Raw genomic sequence first — 16,884 nt, forward strand, 5'->3', positions numbered from 1 at the left:
CCTGCGTCCCGTGTAAACTAATAACATATTCGGGCCAATTCCTCCTCAAAACAGTCTCGTCACCAGTGGGCCATAACTTGGCAAGTCAGTTTGATAGCCCCCGATCCCCTCTTCTGCAAGGCCCAATTCATTCACATGACCAAATTGCCCCACGTTCCGTTCCATTGAACCATATCCCCTTCCATGCATCATAGTGTAAAGCCATACCAGACATATCCCAGAAAACTTTTTTCTCCCACATGTATCCTCATATCGGGGCAACTCCTTATTTATTGTGACACAATGTCAGTCGCACTGGCAACAACACCCCCCATTTTCATTCCACCGTTTCCCCCATCATTGCACAGCCCGTCTGTTCACTGGCTAGTTAGCCTCCTTCGCTGTCCAATGCTCGGGAGAATGGCCACCCATCTAAGCGAGTGCCCTGGATCCTGATCTACTCCCAAATCCTGTAGGAGAAAAAGAATGATTAGTCCTGCATGAATTAAGTCCCTTTTCCCTTATCACACGTTTGGCAGTCAACCTAAAGCCATCAGAAAACCCCCAGTCCAGTAGCAACAGTGTCACAAAAAACCTTTCCGTACAGCCATCGCCCTCAACCTTCAGCCACTCCCCCCCCAAGGCCCTCCTGAGGCCACCGCTGCAACAGCCCCAAAACGTAGGAATCGTGCGTCACCATAGGTAGACCCACCCAAAGAGACCGGCCTCTGTATGAGGCCTATTTTGACCTGCAGAACTTACATTCCACCTTCCACATTTGGAAAACAAATACCCCCAGCCATAGACCTTCACTCTCTTGCCACCAAGCACCACTGCGTCATGCCCTCTCCCTGCTTCCCCTTGCTCCAATGACACACGCTCTACTTGCCCCTGAAAACTGCCACCAATCGAACCACTAAACCCACCCCAACTGCCTGGCACCCAGACACACCTCCCTCACCATTGCACCTCAAAGCACCTACGCCGCTCTGCTCGAAAACCATGTGCCCCATTTTTCACCACCAAACACACCAGGTGCTAAATCACCAGTCACCACAACCACCGCCCACTCGTCTGCTGCTCCACATTGGCCATAACAGCCCATCTCCAGGGTTTACACTAACTTACTCCCAGTTCCACCAACCCTTGAAATTATATCATATGGTCATTGTCTTTCCGACACTGTACCGTGTGCCGGCTTCCCGCACCATACATTCCAAACCATCCCTGCACATACCGTGCCTCGCACGCCCCTATTGCTGTACCATTTGGCCTTGCACTCTGTCTTGCGCCTTCTATATCCCCTCTGGACATCCCGCCTAAAAAAAAACACCCTCCACTGCACAGCAAACCTGCCCCGGCCGTCTGCAGGCCATCTCCCTGGCATCTCCTCCCTGTGTACCACGTGTAGCACTCTTTGACCCGGTATTAAATGTCGTAGACCTTCCCATCCATCCTGCCCTTGGCTCGAATATCCTCCACCCACAGAGTAACTGCAGCACGCAATCACAACCCCCTGTCAAACTATAACCATCTACTACCCATGAGACCACCCTGGACCCAACCGTAGCGCACGGCACCGAACCTCCCCCCCACCTGGTAGTTTACCAACGCAGTGACCCGTCCATCCACCTTGCAAGTCCCCGCCTATATCGCTGTCCCTGTCTCGCTGCAAAGACCCTTGTACCCCCGGACACCCACTGAGCTTAACAACCCCAGCCCCCAACAAGTGGGGACAGCCTATCAGTCAAAAACCCGCCCGCACTATTGGGGGCCTCGACGCAACCCTCATGCCGTATACCCAAGCACCTCTCATCTGCTTATTCACTAGGCCTGGGCGGTAAATTCCATTCCGTTCGCAGAATTTGCGGAATTCGGGTAATTTCGCGTTCCGCAGAGAATGCGAAATCGGCCAAAAGCCTGCGTTCCGCAACTTCGCGAAATGTTTTGCTTGTTCGCATTCTCAAAATGTGTGTTCACGATATATTTTTCCCCGAGCACGCAAACAGCGATTGCGAACAGTAAAAAAGCATTGCGGACAAGCAATTCCGCGTGTTCGCGGAATTTCTGGGTGTTCGTGGAGATTATTTACCATTTTGCAGAGATTTGCGTAACGCGATTACGCAAATTACGCCCACCCCTAATATTCACTGCATCTGCCAGTCGTCCACGTCCTGACCCCTCCCCGGGGGGCCCCCACTGTAGTCAACCTAATTTAGCTTGCCTGCCTCTCTGGACCCTTGTACACTCAATAGTCCACCCGACCCCCATCATAGAACCACCTACATCTTCTCCAGAGCCCCAGCCTTCTCTCATGCAACATTGAGCGCCATGGGCCCATGGCCTCCAGCTAACTGGGAAGGACTTCTTAGCCCTGTCATCCCCCGTACTCTCCTGCGCAACGTCGTTGGTTTATCCGGTCCCCCATCCCCGGAGTGACCCACCTGGTATAGAACCTCCCAAACAAATCCGCACCTTCCCCTAGCTCAGTCTCTTCCGTCCTATCCCTACTTCTTAAGTGAACCCTGCATAATGTCACTAAAGTCCCCAGCACACCCCCGTTGTGGGTATTGCCTGTATAATGCATGGATGACCCCCTGCTTCACCAAGTTTGAACTGGCCTTGACCTGTCCCCCACATGTCATAGCCCCAGTGGAAAAAACCCTATTCCTCTCGCCCTTCTACTGTGCTCCCTAACTACTGCATGGGAAAGTGCCCAGCCCCCAAACCCCACACCATCATATGCCGCCCCATTGCTTTTCGATGCTAATGACCACTTGCGTGCCAACCGGCACCTCTGGCCCCAAGCGTCGCCGCTCCTCCCACTCACAGATAGTGCTCAGTGACCCGTGGTGTGCTCACTTCAGTCCCTTGGCTCCACATTGTCCGTTTGGACCATTGCCTACCCATCGCTTGGCCCCTAGCAGTTCTCTTACAGCCTGCCACAGCAGCACCTGCACTCCGCCACATCCCTCACCACAGTGCATACCCCGGCCGACCAGCTGATGTCCTTTCGTCCGCCCAGCTCACCACCGTCCTAAGGCCTCATCCATAAACCTGTACCTGAGTGTCCATCCAGGACCTCCTCCTCCTGATCAGACGATGCTGTTCCCCGTTGCCGTTGTGCCCTCAGGTCTTGTCTGTGGCACTTGACTCCTGCAACAACAACGAAACAGTCCGGTTACCTGAAACACCCCCACCTCCCCTAGCAACCCCACTCAGTCACAGCCCCTTCCGCACTTCTTCTTCCAGTTCACAGCTTCATCCCCATCGCACACCGTCCAATTCCTCCAACTGCATCCCTCCACATCCATGCCAACAGCCTCCCTACTCGTCCCTCAACATCCCTGCCATCTTTCGCAAACTGTATTCATAACTTCGTAAAATTCATAAAGTAATGTTCGCTGCTTAATCCCGCGACGGAGGGTAGCCTGCCACGGACACCCCTACTGCTTCCAGCCAGCGTCCTGAGGCCGTTGTGCGCCTCGCCGGTATTACCCTTTACTACCGGCCACATCACAGGTCCTGATTCCCCCCCACCAGGTCGCTCCAACCAGGTGCACCTGAGCACCGCTGGGCCTCGTGCCGCGCAGGCAGTCCCTCGCCCCTACTCAGCCTCCCCTTGGAAATGCCACCTGCCACCCCCGACAGCGTCCCTGGGCCCGCCCCCCACCTCCCTTCCATGCAGCAACCCCAGTTCAAGGCCCTGCACGCCCTCCCCAGTGCTGGCTCCCCTTACTTGGCCTCCCCAGCACGCCGACCCCACCCCCAGGGCCCCCTGGGCCTCCCTCATATTGGGGTGCATTTACGCAGGTAGGGAGGCCCCAAAAACTCCACAAAGTCTGTCTGAGGCCCCCAGCCAGGACCTGTCCAATGGGTATCTTGCTGCCTTGTGGTGCATCGCGTCCCCCCCACCGCCCATCATGACCAGCCAGCCCCCTCCCAGTACTGGGTAGAACCAACGCCTGTGCTCCCTCCTTTTCGCCACCGCCCAACACCCCAGCACTCCATCTGGCAGCCAGCCTCCGTGCCCGAACGTGTCACCACGGACACCCCGCCCTCAATCGCCTCATCTCGTTGCTGGGCCCTCCATACACCACCGGCCCATGCATGCTTAAATCTCCCCCGATGGAAGCAATGGTGGCATGCATCGCGATGGCGGGCAGACATCGACCAGGCTCTGCCGCCTGCCCCCTCGACTCCTGGTTGCGATTATCAGGGTGCTTCTCCCCCTACCTGATGCCGTCTTCGCTCCCGGTGGTGGCTCCTCCTCACAGCCACCACCGCAGCCACACCTTCTCCCTCACATGCGGGCAGGCCATCCCGGCCCATGCCTGCTGTACACGCCCGGCCGGAGCAGCTCCTCCCGGCCCGCTCGACCACGCACACGCGGCGCGGCGCAGACAGCCGCCGATTCCAAGGTCGCCATCGGGCATCGCAACAACAGAGTGACTCCCCCGAACACTACTTGTAAATACCGCTGCTATAAAACCCCCGCCAATCGACAAATCGGCCACCTGCCCCAGCCACCCGCCAACAGACTACAAACAATGTTCTTGTTCCCCCTGGTGGTGCTCAGGTGACAGAAAGAGGCTGACTCTTCGCCTCCTGACACCTTATAAACTCTCCCAACTCCCGCCCCTTCCTATTGCCCCTCTAATCCCACCCCAACCTTGTCGTTCTGGTCATTTCGCGAATACCCAGGGGAAGACTGGTCTGCGACCTTTACTTCCCCTGGGGGCCGCATTGGCTTTGGGATAACTTTTACAGGCAGATGGCATATCTGCACTTCTGATCGCCACAGCCCTCGATTACACTGCATATTTGTGGGGCAGATGATGACGCCACCTCAGCCCTCCTGGTAAATTGGGACAGCTTTGATTGTGGCACCGGCATACATGCCCCTCCCCCTTGCAGGCCTAGAGCAGCGTGTTGGTATTTCCCATACATCCGTGCATACAAGACTTCCCAATACTTGTACTCGATGGCGCCACAAGAAACTCAGTTGGCTGCAAGGGCAGGAACAGTGGTTTTGAGCTAAGCAGGGACATAGGGCCCCTCTACCTGGGCAGGCTGAGCATTGATACTAGTGCTCTCATATAGCGGGGGCCCGCTGTCAAGTGATCGTAACAATTGACTGTTGGGAGAAACTGTCACTCATAGTTGTTGAAATGTCACTCATATTTTATATTGAAATTGTGTAAATGGCACACATGGCAATCTGAAACCTTGGCAGCTATGCCCACATCATGTATGACACTTTCAGTCGGTAACGAGTTCTCGGGCAAAGCGGTTTACATGTTGGTACGTTTAACTACACAAATGAATAGTGAAAGAACATTTAGAAGTTGAAGTCCCATAGCGAAAGTTTCTGATAGCTAAATACTGTGGCTGATTGTGTCAAGTATAATCCAGTAGGCAGTTGTACCCATGCACCAGTTGACAAGAGGGTGACTACCCTTACCAAAATGGAAGATCTTCACTTAGTGTGATTCCAGTGATTACAGCTGTATAAATTTACTATTCATTTACTATTAAAATATAGTATTTATTTAGTATGCATAAAGACTATGTAGTATGCCCACAAGCCGAAATATGCAAATGAGGGAATACTAGTTCTACTTAACTACCCTTCAAACACATAATGAACACTTCAATTGATTGCTAAAAGAAGACTAGTAGTATTCTAGAAGAATAGTATGTGAAGCTTAGTAGTATTCTGTTAGCTCTTGTGCTATTTCAAGAGCAAAATGAAGGCTAGTCTCATTGATTGTGACCACTGTTTGAAGACTAGTGGTATTCTTTGTGAGCAATATCTGAATCCTAACGGCAGTGATTGTGATGGGGCTGGGCGGCGTTCGCGTGGGGGGGGGTTTCACGCAGGGGGGGTTCGCGCAGAGTGGTCGCGCAGGGGGTTCGCGTAGGGGGGTTCGTGCATGGGGGGTTCACGCAGGGGTGGTTTGCGCAGGGGGTTCGCGCAGGGGGGGTTGCACAAGGGGGTTCGCGCAGAGGGGTTTCGCGCAGGGGGGCTTTGTGCAGAGGAAGTTTGCGCAGGGCGAGTTCACGCAAGGGGGTTCACGCAGGGGGGGCTTTGCGCAGGAGGGGTTCGCACAGGGGGGGTTCGCACAGGGGGTTCACACAGGGGGGGTTCTTGCAGGGGGGTTCACACAGGGGGGTTTCAATAGAAAGTGGTAGGGCAGTGGATATTTAAAAAAAGACTTACCTGATGCTGTCCAGCCTCTTCCACAAGCGCAGTGCAACTCCAAGACTGCCCACCCAATCCCGAAGCTGCTCTCATGCTAGTACCCAGCATGACAGCATCACCAGGATTGCCTGAGCGGACTGGTTTAACGCTCACTAAGGCATACGAGTCTGTGGCTTTTCTCTACCTGGAAATACAACAGAGCTGGGTTTGAGAAATTTAAGCGTGCATGTTGGTTTGGCTGTCCTAGGTTGGACGGCCAAACCAACAAGCAAACTAACAGTGCCCACCACTCCTCCTCCCTGCTACTGTCCCTAGAGGATGGCCCTGCCCGTAGACTTGGGCCACTTGGCCTAGGCAAGGAAAAATAAAATAAATTGTTTTATTATCATTTTATTGTTCATCTGCTGGCTTTTAGCAATTGGGGGGGGAGACGCTCCTTTGCCACTACGGAGGAGCACATGCAGCTCTACTCTACCCTCCCAACCGCACCACCTTCAAACCTTACCAGGAGAAAAGACAGAGGTGAAGACTAGGTGGTGTTTGAGAGATAGAGGAAGCTGGGAAGTCTGGGAGCATTTTAAAAAATATATTTCAATAAATGGTGCATGTGCAAGACCACCCAAGATTCTGCCAGGCCTGCCACTTTGTGGCCTCACCGCTGAGCATAAGACAGTGGTTCCATGTTTCATGGTCTATGTTGGCTGGGTGAGGAAGTCAAGTTGAAATTGTTTTCAGTTGCTGTATTCACTGTCTGGAGAAGACTTCATGCTGCAGTTTGCCCCGAGTCAGAGTGAGAACTGGACTGGGCAGCTGAATCCTGAACAAACAGTTCTGGGTGATACCAGTACTGCACACAAATTTAAAGGCATCTCCACAGTTAATAAGCCATTTTTGTACTCATGTACCGGACCTGGATTACAATATGGGAAAACTGTCAAATGGGGGTGTAGACAACAGGGGAAACAGAGGCGGAAACCATGAAAGTTAGTTGCAAGATTAAAAAAGAGATAAAAGGTAGAGGAAGAAAGAGATATCGGAGTGGTAGCCAAAATTAGATAGGGTACAGAAGGAGCGAGAATAGTAAATCGAACTGTTAATAGCAGAAGTTGGAGTGCAAGAAAGGAGGATGAGAATTAAAAGTGGAAAGGGAAAAAGCAGACAAGGGGAAGGAAGAGTGCAAAAGGAGAGAAAGGAAAGTGGGCAAGAAGGAAAGAAAGGTGAAAAGTAGTTTGTGAGGGGAAAGTTGAGAGAAAGCGTATCCAGGATATAGCACCAAAGACCGGATAATAGCAAAGGAGTGTGGTGAAAAGGGAAGGAAGAAAATAACATACTGCAAGTGATGGACAAAGGCTCTATGCCTCAGCTTTATAATATATACATCTAGGAATAAAATACATAATGTTCAGGGAAGACAGGCCTGTATCATTGCTGGGCTTCACCTAATGGACAGCTTTTCTGCCCAGACACACAATAGTGATTCATTCACCATGACAAGTTTTCTGCCATTAATAATATGTTTTAGCTTATTAGTTAATTCCAGAAAGGAAAAATAGGCAGAGAGAATCCTCTGCAGTTGTCTGCTTTGTGTCATGAGCCATCCAAGCACACTTTATCAGTGACCCACTCAGTGCCACTACACACGGGGCAGGCAGAAAAAGAGGGGTAGTCATGCAAAGTAAGGTTTTAGTAGGCGACTTAGACCAAACAGCTCATCCTATCATTGCAACTTTCCTGCATAGGTATCTGAAGTATAACCTGATATCCAGCTATTAAGTGGTGAGCCTAGAATCAGAGGATGGGGATCCGACCCTGGGACTCGAACCCGGGCACCCGGCTTTAAAGTCAGCAGTTGTGACTTTAAGACCATACCATTGATGGTACGGCGATACAAATTCCCACTTTCAATCGCTACCACACATGCTTTTTATTAAGAGCATGTAATTCATTTGAGCCTGAAGCGCCAATGTTGAGAGGGGATCTCAGACACCCTTCCTCAATTGGAAGTCCCACATTGAATGCCCTGCAGCGTCCTAAAAGCACACAAATAATGGGATCCAACATAGCTGCCAACATTTCGGATTGCTTATGTGTCACGTTTTCTGAGTTTCAGTGCAATTATGAGTGACATTGTAATGACTATGATTGACACTTTCTCGCGAGCAAAATCAAGCAACAAAGATGAGGAAAACATAGAAATTTCAGAAATTACAGCCATTTAAGCATCGAAAAACTCTAAGATCATCTTAAAACTGCTGCAAAGCACCAGGAATGGAAGCGCTTGACATCAGGGTTTCAACTGGGATGAAAAACAAGCATTTGCAATGCAATAGGTCTCACTTTTGCCGGAGTTAAAATTATTTGGCATTGTAAATGACAATGTCTTTTATTCGTTTTGCTAATTAACACAAAAAAATGTATAATGCCAACAGCTCAAACTCTTGTCAATGCAAGACCTTTTCAAAGAAGCAGCCGCAATTGTCCCGGGCTCCTCGGAAAGGGAAAGCATGCATGGCACGTTGAATGTTGCAGGAAAGCATGTTATGACTGCAGTAGGAGAAACTCATTGAAGAACATTGTGCTTACATCTCCCACAAATTACTTCACCTTTTCTTTAAACTAAGTATCAGACTGATTTATAGTGTGAGTGGAGGACATTACGTCAATCACTGGGGAGAATGTTCCAACCATGTTACAATTATGAAAATTGGGTGGCAGAGTGTGCTCTGCCATTGTTAATGTGTGAATGAACCACTCTGGAAAAGAAGGGGTAGTCCTCTAGTGGAAATTAAGCCAATGCCCATCACTGATGAGTCTTCATTATCTGATGTGGGGTATTAAAAAGCACCAACAGGGTGGGGTACATAGTAGTGATCACATAGTTGCCCTCCCTAACATCCTGACTTTGTTAAAGCATTTCGGGACTCTACTGACACTTCCCTGAAAGTCTGAAAATGTTTGCCAATGTGAGGTTTTCACAGAATTAACTGGGCTACCATGTTGAAGGAATTAACTCTGAAATGACTAAACTGTTGGGGAAGTTGAAAGATTCTCCTACAGCACTACGTCCACCCCAGATAAACAGTAATTAGAACTAGTGCACCACTGGATGTGAGAACTATGCTTGTTTGTGCGGATTCTCCTTGACTGCCCACCACTAAATTAGGCCTGATGTCTTTTTCATTTATCTTTAATAGGCATCATTACGCCTAGCAAAACACATAAAAACAACATTTGCAACCACTTTGGGGAAAAAATACTTTGAATAATTCACAGATCTCCGTGCGGTGGAATTCTATGAGCTTACTCCAAATGAAAACATTTCCGCGAAGATTCAAAGAACAAGCTGGGAGTTTCTTGACTGGTCGCAGTGACGGATAGAGGATTAACCCTTCCACGTAGCCGTGTTCACGACAAGAGTGGTACAAACTACAGAGGCATAGCAATTATTAACACCTAAAATGTACATCATTGAAGGCGAGCAGTACTGAAAGAAAAAGACTAGAATCTAGCACTTGGGCACGAGTGCAGCATCCGCTGTATGGCTTGTTGCATAAACTGAAGCCGTTATCAACTCTTTCCTCTTCCCTCAAAGCCCACACAATCAGACAATCTTTTCTAATCCAGGAGATGCGAAAACATAATTCAAACCAGTAATGGACCGAAACATCGGAAAGAGAACTATGGGAAGGGAGACGAAATGACCGGGCATAGTTTCACATGATAAATACCCATCCACGCTCTACTCATTTTCACAGACTTACTAGGCCAATGATGTTTCCTACATCATATCTAAATATCTGACCTCCGATGACCTCGTGTGATGTTGCCACCTAACTGCTCTAGACAGACAGGATGTATGTATGGTGCGCACACCCCAAATACGCCAACATCCCTGGCCCTATATATACACTCTTACTTAAGGACAGACATGAAACACTGAGTCCCTTCAGGGAGGTGGGCAGGAGGGCATCCGTCGCATGACAGGTTAATGACAATGTCCAAGCAGACTATATGGGGTGTGCTGCAGAATTCTGTATTCCTGCTACCCTGCAGCAAGAATCACCAGTTGTCTCCCCACCGGCAAAGGGATTTCCTCTGGGGCCTATAATCAAGTCAAAGCCCCCTGGCAGGATGACTAAAACGCCCACAACCCACCGACTGAACGTCATGGTTCAGACGGCAAGGTCCATCTGGAGGGGTCCTTATCCACAGCTTTGGGGTGCGACCCACAGGACAACGGATTTGCTAAATTGAAGAATCCTGCTCAATGCCGTGCTCCCCTACACCCATCTGGCCACAAGCAGCCCCAGCACGCGCTCACCCTGCTTCGTCCGCGCTATCGGCTATTGCAGCCATCAAGAGGGTGGTGGAAGCGGTCATCTTACAGCCTCGCACCCATCTAGCCACAAGCAGCCCCAGCACGCGCTCACCCTGCTCCGGCGGCGCGGGCGCCTCGTCCGTGCTATCGGCTATTGTAGCCATCGGGAGGGCCGTGGAGGCGGCCATCTTACAGCCTCGCACGCGGGGGGAGCCTAAGGAGGAAGGGGGCGGTGTAATGGAGCAGTGGAAGAGCACGTACAGAGGCCAGTAATGCCAGATTTTGAGTTGCATCCCAAGCCCAAACCCGCTCAAATATAAGAACAAATCCAGCCCAACGCAGACCAGTTTCAGCCCAAAAACCAACCCAAAGTAGCAACTTTCAAATTATGCATCAGAAACCATTTTACGGATGAATATACATTCTATTCAATACACAGGTAGTGGGAAGGGGTTAACTGAGCACCTGTCCTAATGCCAACTGGTTAGAGTATATGTACTGAATAAAGAAAATCAGCAAATTTAATATTAGAAATGGTTTGTCTCAATGCAAAAATCTCTAGATGAAAGAGTCAAAATATACGAAGTAAAAAAGCAATCTGAGACCTTGTCCTTTCATACACCTTGACTTCTATGACCAAAAGAAATTGACAGAGCCACTGGTCTACAAACCCTTAGCCCTGGACAAAAATACACTCTAAAGTCCAAAAGGTTATGTTAATTAATTTTGCAAGAACTACTACTCAGGATGTTGTACAAATAGTTATTTGATTTTGTTGTATATTTATACTTACTTCAATATGACTACTTGGTGTCCTTTCTTAGTGTTTCTATCTTCTCAACCTCTCATAGTACCTAAGAGTGTTCTATCTGGTACGTGAAGATTCCAGCCTTGGCAGTTGATGGTCTGGTCAGCTGTGAGGTTTACTGCTCTGCTGTCCTATCTTGTGTAACTTGATAAATGTATCCTGATAACCTGAAGACGTGTCCTGCTGCCTACCTAATCTACTTACAACAGATTTCCTACTCAGGACTTCAGCCTGCCTGTTACATTAGCAGATGTGCCTTTAAAAATCTAGGTTAGTTTCTATTTGTGAATTTCCAGGACTCGGACTGAAAAAATCATGCAGCCACTGGAAGACACCAACCAGGGCACAAGTCTAGGGTACATGCAGATACACTGCGTCCACCCACTATTTCCGCAGGGTTAACGCCGTCTACCCTACCAAGAAGTTGGGCCCCCCAGAAATATGATTAACTTGTCCCCGTGTCATTTTCAGACACTGGGACACATTCAGATTGTTATTTTCACACCCAGCTGGGCCAACGATAATGGCCAAGTTAAGGGCCATTAGGCCTCCATTTGATCAAGTAGCCTAGCTGGACATGGCCTGGCACCCCACACTTAAATGCAAATGTGACGGAGGGGAAACAAAAGCACACAGCTTGTTATCTCTTCACAGGTATTTGAGAGAGGCATGCTTTTTTACTTTGTTCAGTCCCTTTATGTAACTGCATGCACTGTAAGAATGTGCAATGTGTTGGTCTGTCCCAGCATTTACACACTTAATTTAAATATCACTCTTGTATTTCTTTATAGCGCTACTCATCCCAATGCAAGGTGTCATAGCGCTTTACCTAACATACACATTGACAATAAATCATACAAGTGTGTAAATCAATGTACAAGATGCGTTGCATGAGTCAGTGAGGGTTTAAAGGTGTAACAGTCGCATTGCATTCTTCATAGCTCATTGTGCTATATTAGCAGACTTACAATTTATGAACTGCAAGTAACAAAAGGATCTGTGTTCAAAGCAGAAACCCACTTACCTAGCTACATAAAAAAAAATCTGTCATATGCATATTATATGATGTGCTTTGCAGGAGACACATTAACCTTCTATACTACTTTGAATCAGATCTGGGACTACACAAAACACGGATCTCTCCAACAAATACTTTAACCTCCAGAGTTATTTCACCATTATTATTATTCCCTGATATTTAATGCACACCTCTGTAGCAAATGTCTTAACCCCATAAAATATTAGAGTGCGCAGACTTTGCAACCAAGTAAACATAACAGATCTACTACCATGCTTCTCCATGTTGCCAGTTTCTTTGTGGGGGGTTTAAAAAATTAGTTGAGGCCCTGATTTTGTGTCATGATTGCGTTACTTTTTTAGCACAACCTCAAAGCAAAATCTCATTTGTTAAATCTCACAATGCGCTTAAATGTACTAAGTGAGACAACTAATAAAAACATGTGTAAGTTCTTAATATATGATGTCACTTCTTGTGATTTCACCGTGATGCCACGTGTGATGTCATGCATTGTGACATCATGGGTTGTGATGGCACATTCCATGATGTCACTTGCATACTGAATAACTTGATTAGTCACCCCAAGTGCTGGAGCTACAAACATTTTTTAGCTTTAAGGCGTTCCATTTTAAGAAGAAATAGTTTTACCCAATAAAGAAATCTGCTTTGCCAACTTCTTCCAAAAACTACCCCCATTACTTTCAAGAGGGAAAAAAATCCAAAGTACATATTTTACCCTTTAAGGCATCTGGAAAGAAAAACACTTGTTCCATGGAAAACGCACCGTAAAATACACAGCATAGCAGGCAGCTTCATAATTTCATCCACATGCATTCCATAGGCCTGCCCCATGGCCTCCAGGTAACTTCAGGTGGAGCTACAGCAATCAACAAGACTTATTTACTGGCCCCTGCGCGATGGGATAACTTGAGTACTGAGGTCATAAGAGACTCCTTTGAAAATCACCGTAGACCCGAGGTCACAAACTAGAGGTCCATCCAACTTTCACCCATATTCAACTGACAATGGGACCAGATATCTTAAACAGCCACCCTCAAGTAGATTAAAACAAGCATTTGCAATGCAACAAGCCTTGCATTTACGGGAATTTGAGCTATTCGCATTGTAAATGATAATGCCTTTTATTTATGTTTGCGTTTTTGAAACATAAATAAAACGCATTGTCATTTACAATCCCAATAGCTTAAACTTGCGTAAATGCGAGACCAATTGCATTGCAAATGCTTGTTTGTTTTGTTTGGAGGGAAGTGTGTAGAATCTTGTGTGTCTTCTTTTAGTTAATCTCTGAGCTGGTGTCTGGAAAGGTGAGAGTGAATGATGTAACAGAATGTCCATGTGTCATCTGGAGTGGAAGCTAGGGGGTAATGACAGTTGGATGGAATCCTGAAAGGACCTACATTTTGTTGCTGTAGCCTAAGGGCCTAACATGAAATGAAGTACTAACCTCCTAGATGAGTGGCGGCATTCTCTTGTATGAAAACCTGCCCTCCAGTTTCAATACAGACATTCTATAAACCACCAATTTGATAATTTCATTGCTACTAGTTTTTCAATTGACGGCATTGTCACCTTTAATGCACTCAAGACCACAGCTTTTAATTTTCCAAGTAACAGACTGCTAAAATTACATTTGCAGCGAAACCTTTCATATTTAAAAATTACTTAAAAAAGCAAAATCGGCTATATGTTATCGCAATGTTGTTCGTATGAACACAATGTGAAATGGAAAATGTTTTGAAAACTTGGGATTGCTTTTGTATAACTTATTGAAGGTATGACATGCTTGCGTTTTTTATTACAAGTGATTGTGACTTAGAGCACTAAACTGTCCAACATCCCAGTTACTTTTGGAGAGCCCTCAGCAAATTTTCAGGCCTGATCGTCAGCTCTTCAAGACCCATTCATTTTATCAAAAGCATACTTTGTTAGAGTATTTTATAGCCATCAAATACATTTTCCAGCTTTTGAATTAATTTGGGAGTCTATTAAACATGTCACGACCTTGCCCGAGTTGTTTGCATCTTGGGGAGTTGTGGTGCACCGGTTCTGAAGGCCAGATCAGTTTTGAAGAATTATACCTGCCTAATAAAAAAGAATCTTAATATTTATGGTATGTGCTGCTGCTGCACTGTGTGACGAGAGTGAGAGGAGTGGGGTGGGTTAGGGGAGTAGTGGGTCTTGGGAGCAGTGAGGGGCAGCTAAGCAGAGAAAAGGGGTGGGAGGGATGGGGGAAGCAAGTTGGGTATGCTGAGGGGCCAATGGGGTGGGAGCGCAAGGGGAGGGGGGGGCAGCGCGGGTCTCTGTGCCATCGGATGGATGGGGGGGGCTCCTTGGGAGGTGGTGGAGGTTGCAGTTAGCTCCATGGACGGAGGATGAGACAGGGCGGAGGAACAAGTTGTGTGGCCCTCCCATGGGCGAGAAAAGGAGGAGAGCTAGGGATGATTCCAAAATGCCCCGGCCAGAGCGCTGGTGGGTCTTCCGCGCTTCTGCTCTGCCACTAGCACTATCCGGAGGCTGCATTGGCTCCCCATTGGAAAGCGTATTCATTTTAAGACACTTTGTCTAACCTTTAAGATTTTGAAATCCTCGAGTTCTGCCCTGTTGGCCAACCTGCTTACCCCTTACGTTCCATTTCGTCCACTCCGCTCCGCCGAGCAACATCTGGCGGTTGTGCCTAGAGTCAGGCTTTCCCGGATGGGTGGACGCTCTTTTGGATACCTCGCGCCCAAGCTTTGGAACTCTCTGCCCGCACATATTCGTGCTATTGACTGCCTTTTTGCCTTTAGGAAAGCTATCAAGACCTTTCTGTTCACTTCACTATAATTGGGATGGGTTCTTTTGATATTTTTCAGTCTGGTAGATGTTGTTTGTGCCCTCTTCGTGGCCAGCGCCGGGACGCCCCTTTGCTGGGGCAGCTGTGCGCTCTATAAAAACGGTTAACATAACATAACATAACATTGTTGGTTTGTTCGCCTTGTTGCCGCGCTGTAAGAGGTGGCTGGCTGGTGCTGGTCTCCTCAAATGCAGGGGTCATGGTTGCGTGGCTGGATGTGGGAGCAAAAACGGGGTTGGTTTGTGCATGTGGCAAGGAGAAGTCATCGGTCGCGTGTGGTTGGTGGGAGCGGTTCGCCATCATGAGGATCTTTGCGTTTATTAACTTAATTAACTTACTCTAACTTGTGTGGGTGGTACTTCTTTTCACTGCAGCTGAGCCCATACCGGTCAGATGACAACATACTACTACTCGAGGCGGGGGGTCACAGCAGCACAAGGCTGGGCCGCAAGCACGCACCACCTGGCCAATTCGTCTCAGGCCAGCCCCGGTCTCTGTCAGAGTGAGTGCGTACTGTGTGACTCACTCAGAGACGGTCGGAGTGAGTCAGTGACATAGAAGTTACGAGCCATGGCCTAGTAGTTTGTCTTGGGACTCGTTGCCACTTGCCACGTTGGTGGTGATCCCGACAGACTCCAGGACTGAAGTAACTCGGTGCCACTTCCGGCGCCCGTCCCCGCGCGTGGTGCGTTAGCGGCATGTTGCAGCAAGATGGGTGTGGGGATGATGATAGGTGCAGAGCCAATAGAAACCAGTAACAGAGACACCACTAAATGAAGAATGAATTACTCTGCGGCCTATTGCAAGTATTTTCATAATTTTGGGGTAATTATTAGTGACATTTCGAGGAATGTGAGTGACACTTTCCAGTGTGAGAAATGAAGTAACAAAGACTAGGGAAATATATTAAATTACACCCATTTGAGCAAGGAGAAGCTCTATATCTTACCCCAACAATACATTGTCCTACATAGAATCTGGAAACCTCAGTGTTATTTATAAGCGTGGTCGGTCTTTCCCCTTATCAGTATTGTGTGATCCTTGTTCAATCAACTGTTCTTCATGTACTCCACTCCGTTACCAACAAAATAGGATTGCTTGAAAACATGTGCTTCTCCGTATTAGATGCTGTGTAAAAAACAAAAACAGCCCCCTCGCTTAATGATTATTATTTTTGGAACGCTCGTCTTTCTAGAGTCACTTCTGTGGTACTGTATACCTGCAAATATTTAAAATGGGCTACAGGTGAAACATGTTTTCTGAGATTGACTATTTCACCAGATGTCAAGATGTGTTTTCAGTGAGCTATTTCATGACTGACCTGTGTTTTGTCTCAGTAAACAAGAGTATAAAAACAGTCCAGGACAGAAAAATTTCAGCTAATTATACGATTGGCACTGCAGGCAGCTGATATTGGGCTGCCACTAAAGAGCAAATTCAATTAACACACTCGGCTGCACTCAGTATGTTGCGAGGCCTCAAGCCACGGCAATGGGGCCAGACTTGGCCACTCCAATTTCACCACAGCGAGGTGACTGTCACGGACTGCTCAGCTACCAGGTGAAGTGCGCTGCAGTGTTTTGCGCGGCGTGGCCGCTTGCCGCAATCAACATTCATTCCTCTTGCGCGGCGGGGGGCCATCAGAGACTCGTCTCATGCTGCACACTCTGATGAGTCCCCCGCAGTTCCACTTCCTCCGGAC

The 16,884-nt window shown here is 48.1% G+C and overlaps 1 long non-coding RNA gene across 1 annotated transcript in view; it reads right to left on the bottom strand.

Annotated features, from left to right (window-relative positions):
* Nucleotides 1-270: 270 nt before the first annotated feature.
* The window catches only part of LOC144827342 (uncharacterized), a 371,811-nt gene continuing 355,197 nt past the window's right edge, over nucleotides 271-16,884 (bottom strand). Inside the window, exon 5 of the long non-coding RNA XR_013610146.1 lies at nucleotides 271-449. This is a non-coding gene — a long non-coding RNA (uncharacterized LOC144827342). The remainder of the gene's footprint in view (nucleotides 450-16,884) is intronic.

This window comes from Lissotriton helveticus, chromosome 4_1, assembly GCF_964261635.1.
Source record: "Lissotriton helveticus chromosome 4_1, aLisHel1.1, whole genome shotgun sequence".
NCBI classification, from domain to species: Eukaryota; Metazoa; Chordata; class Amphibia; order Caudata; family Salamandridae; genus Lissotriton; species Lissotriton helveticus.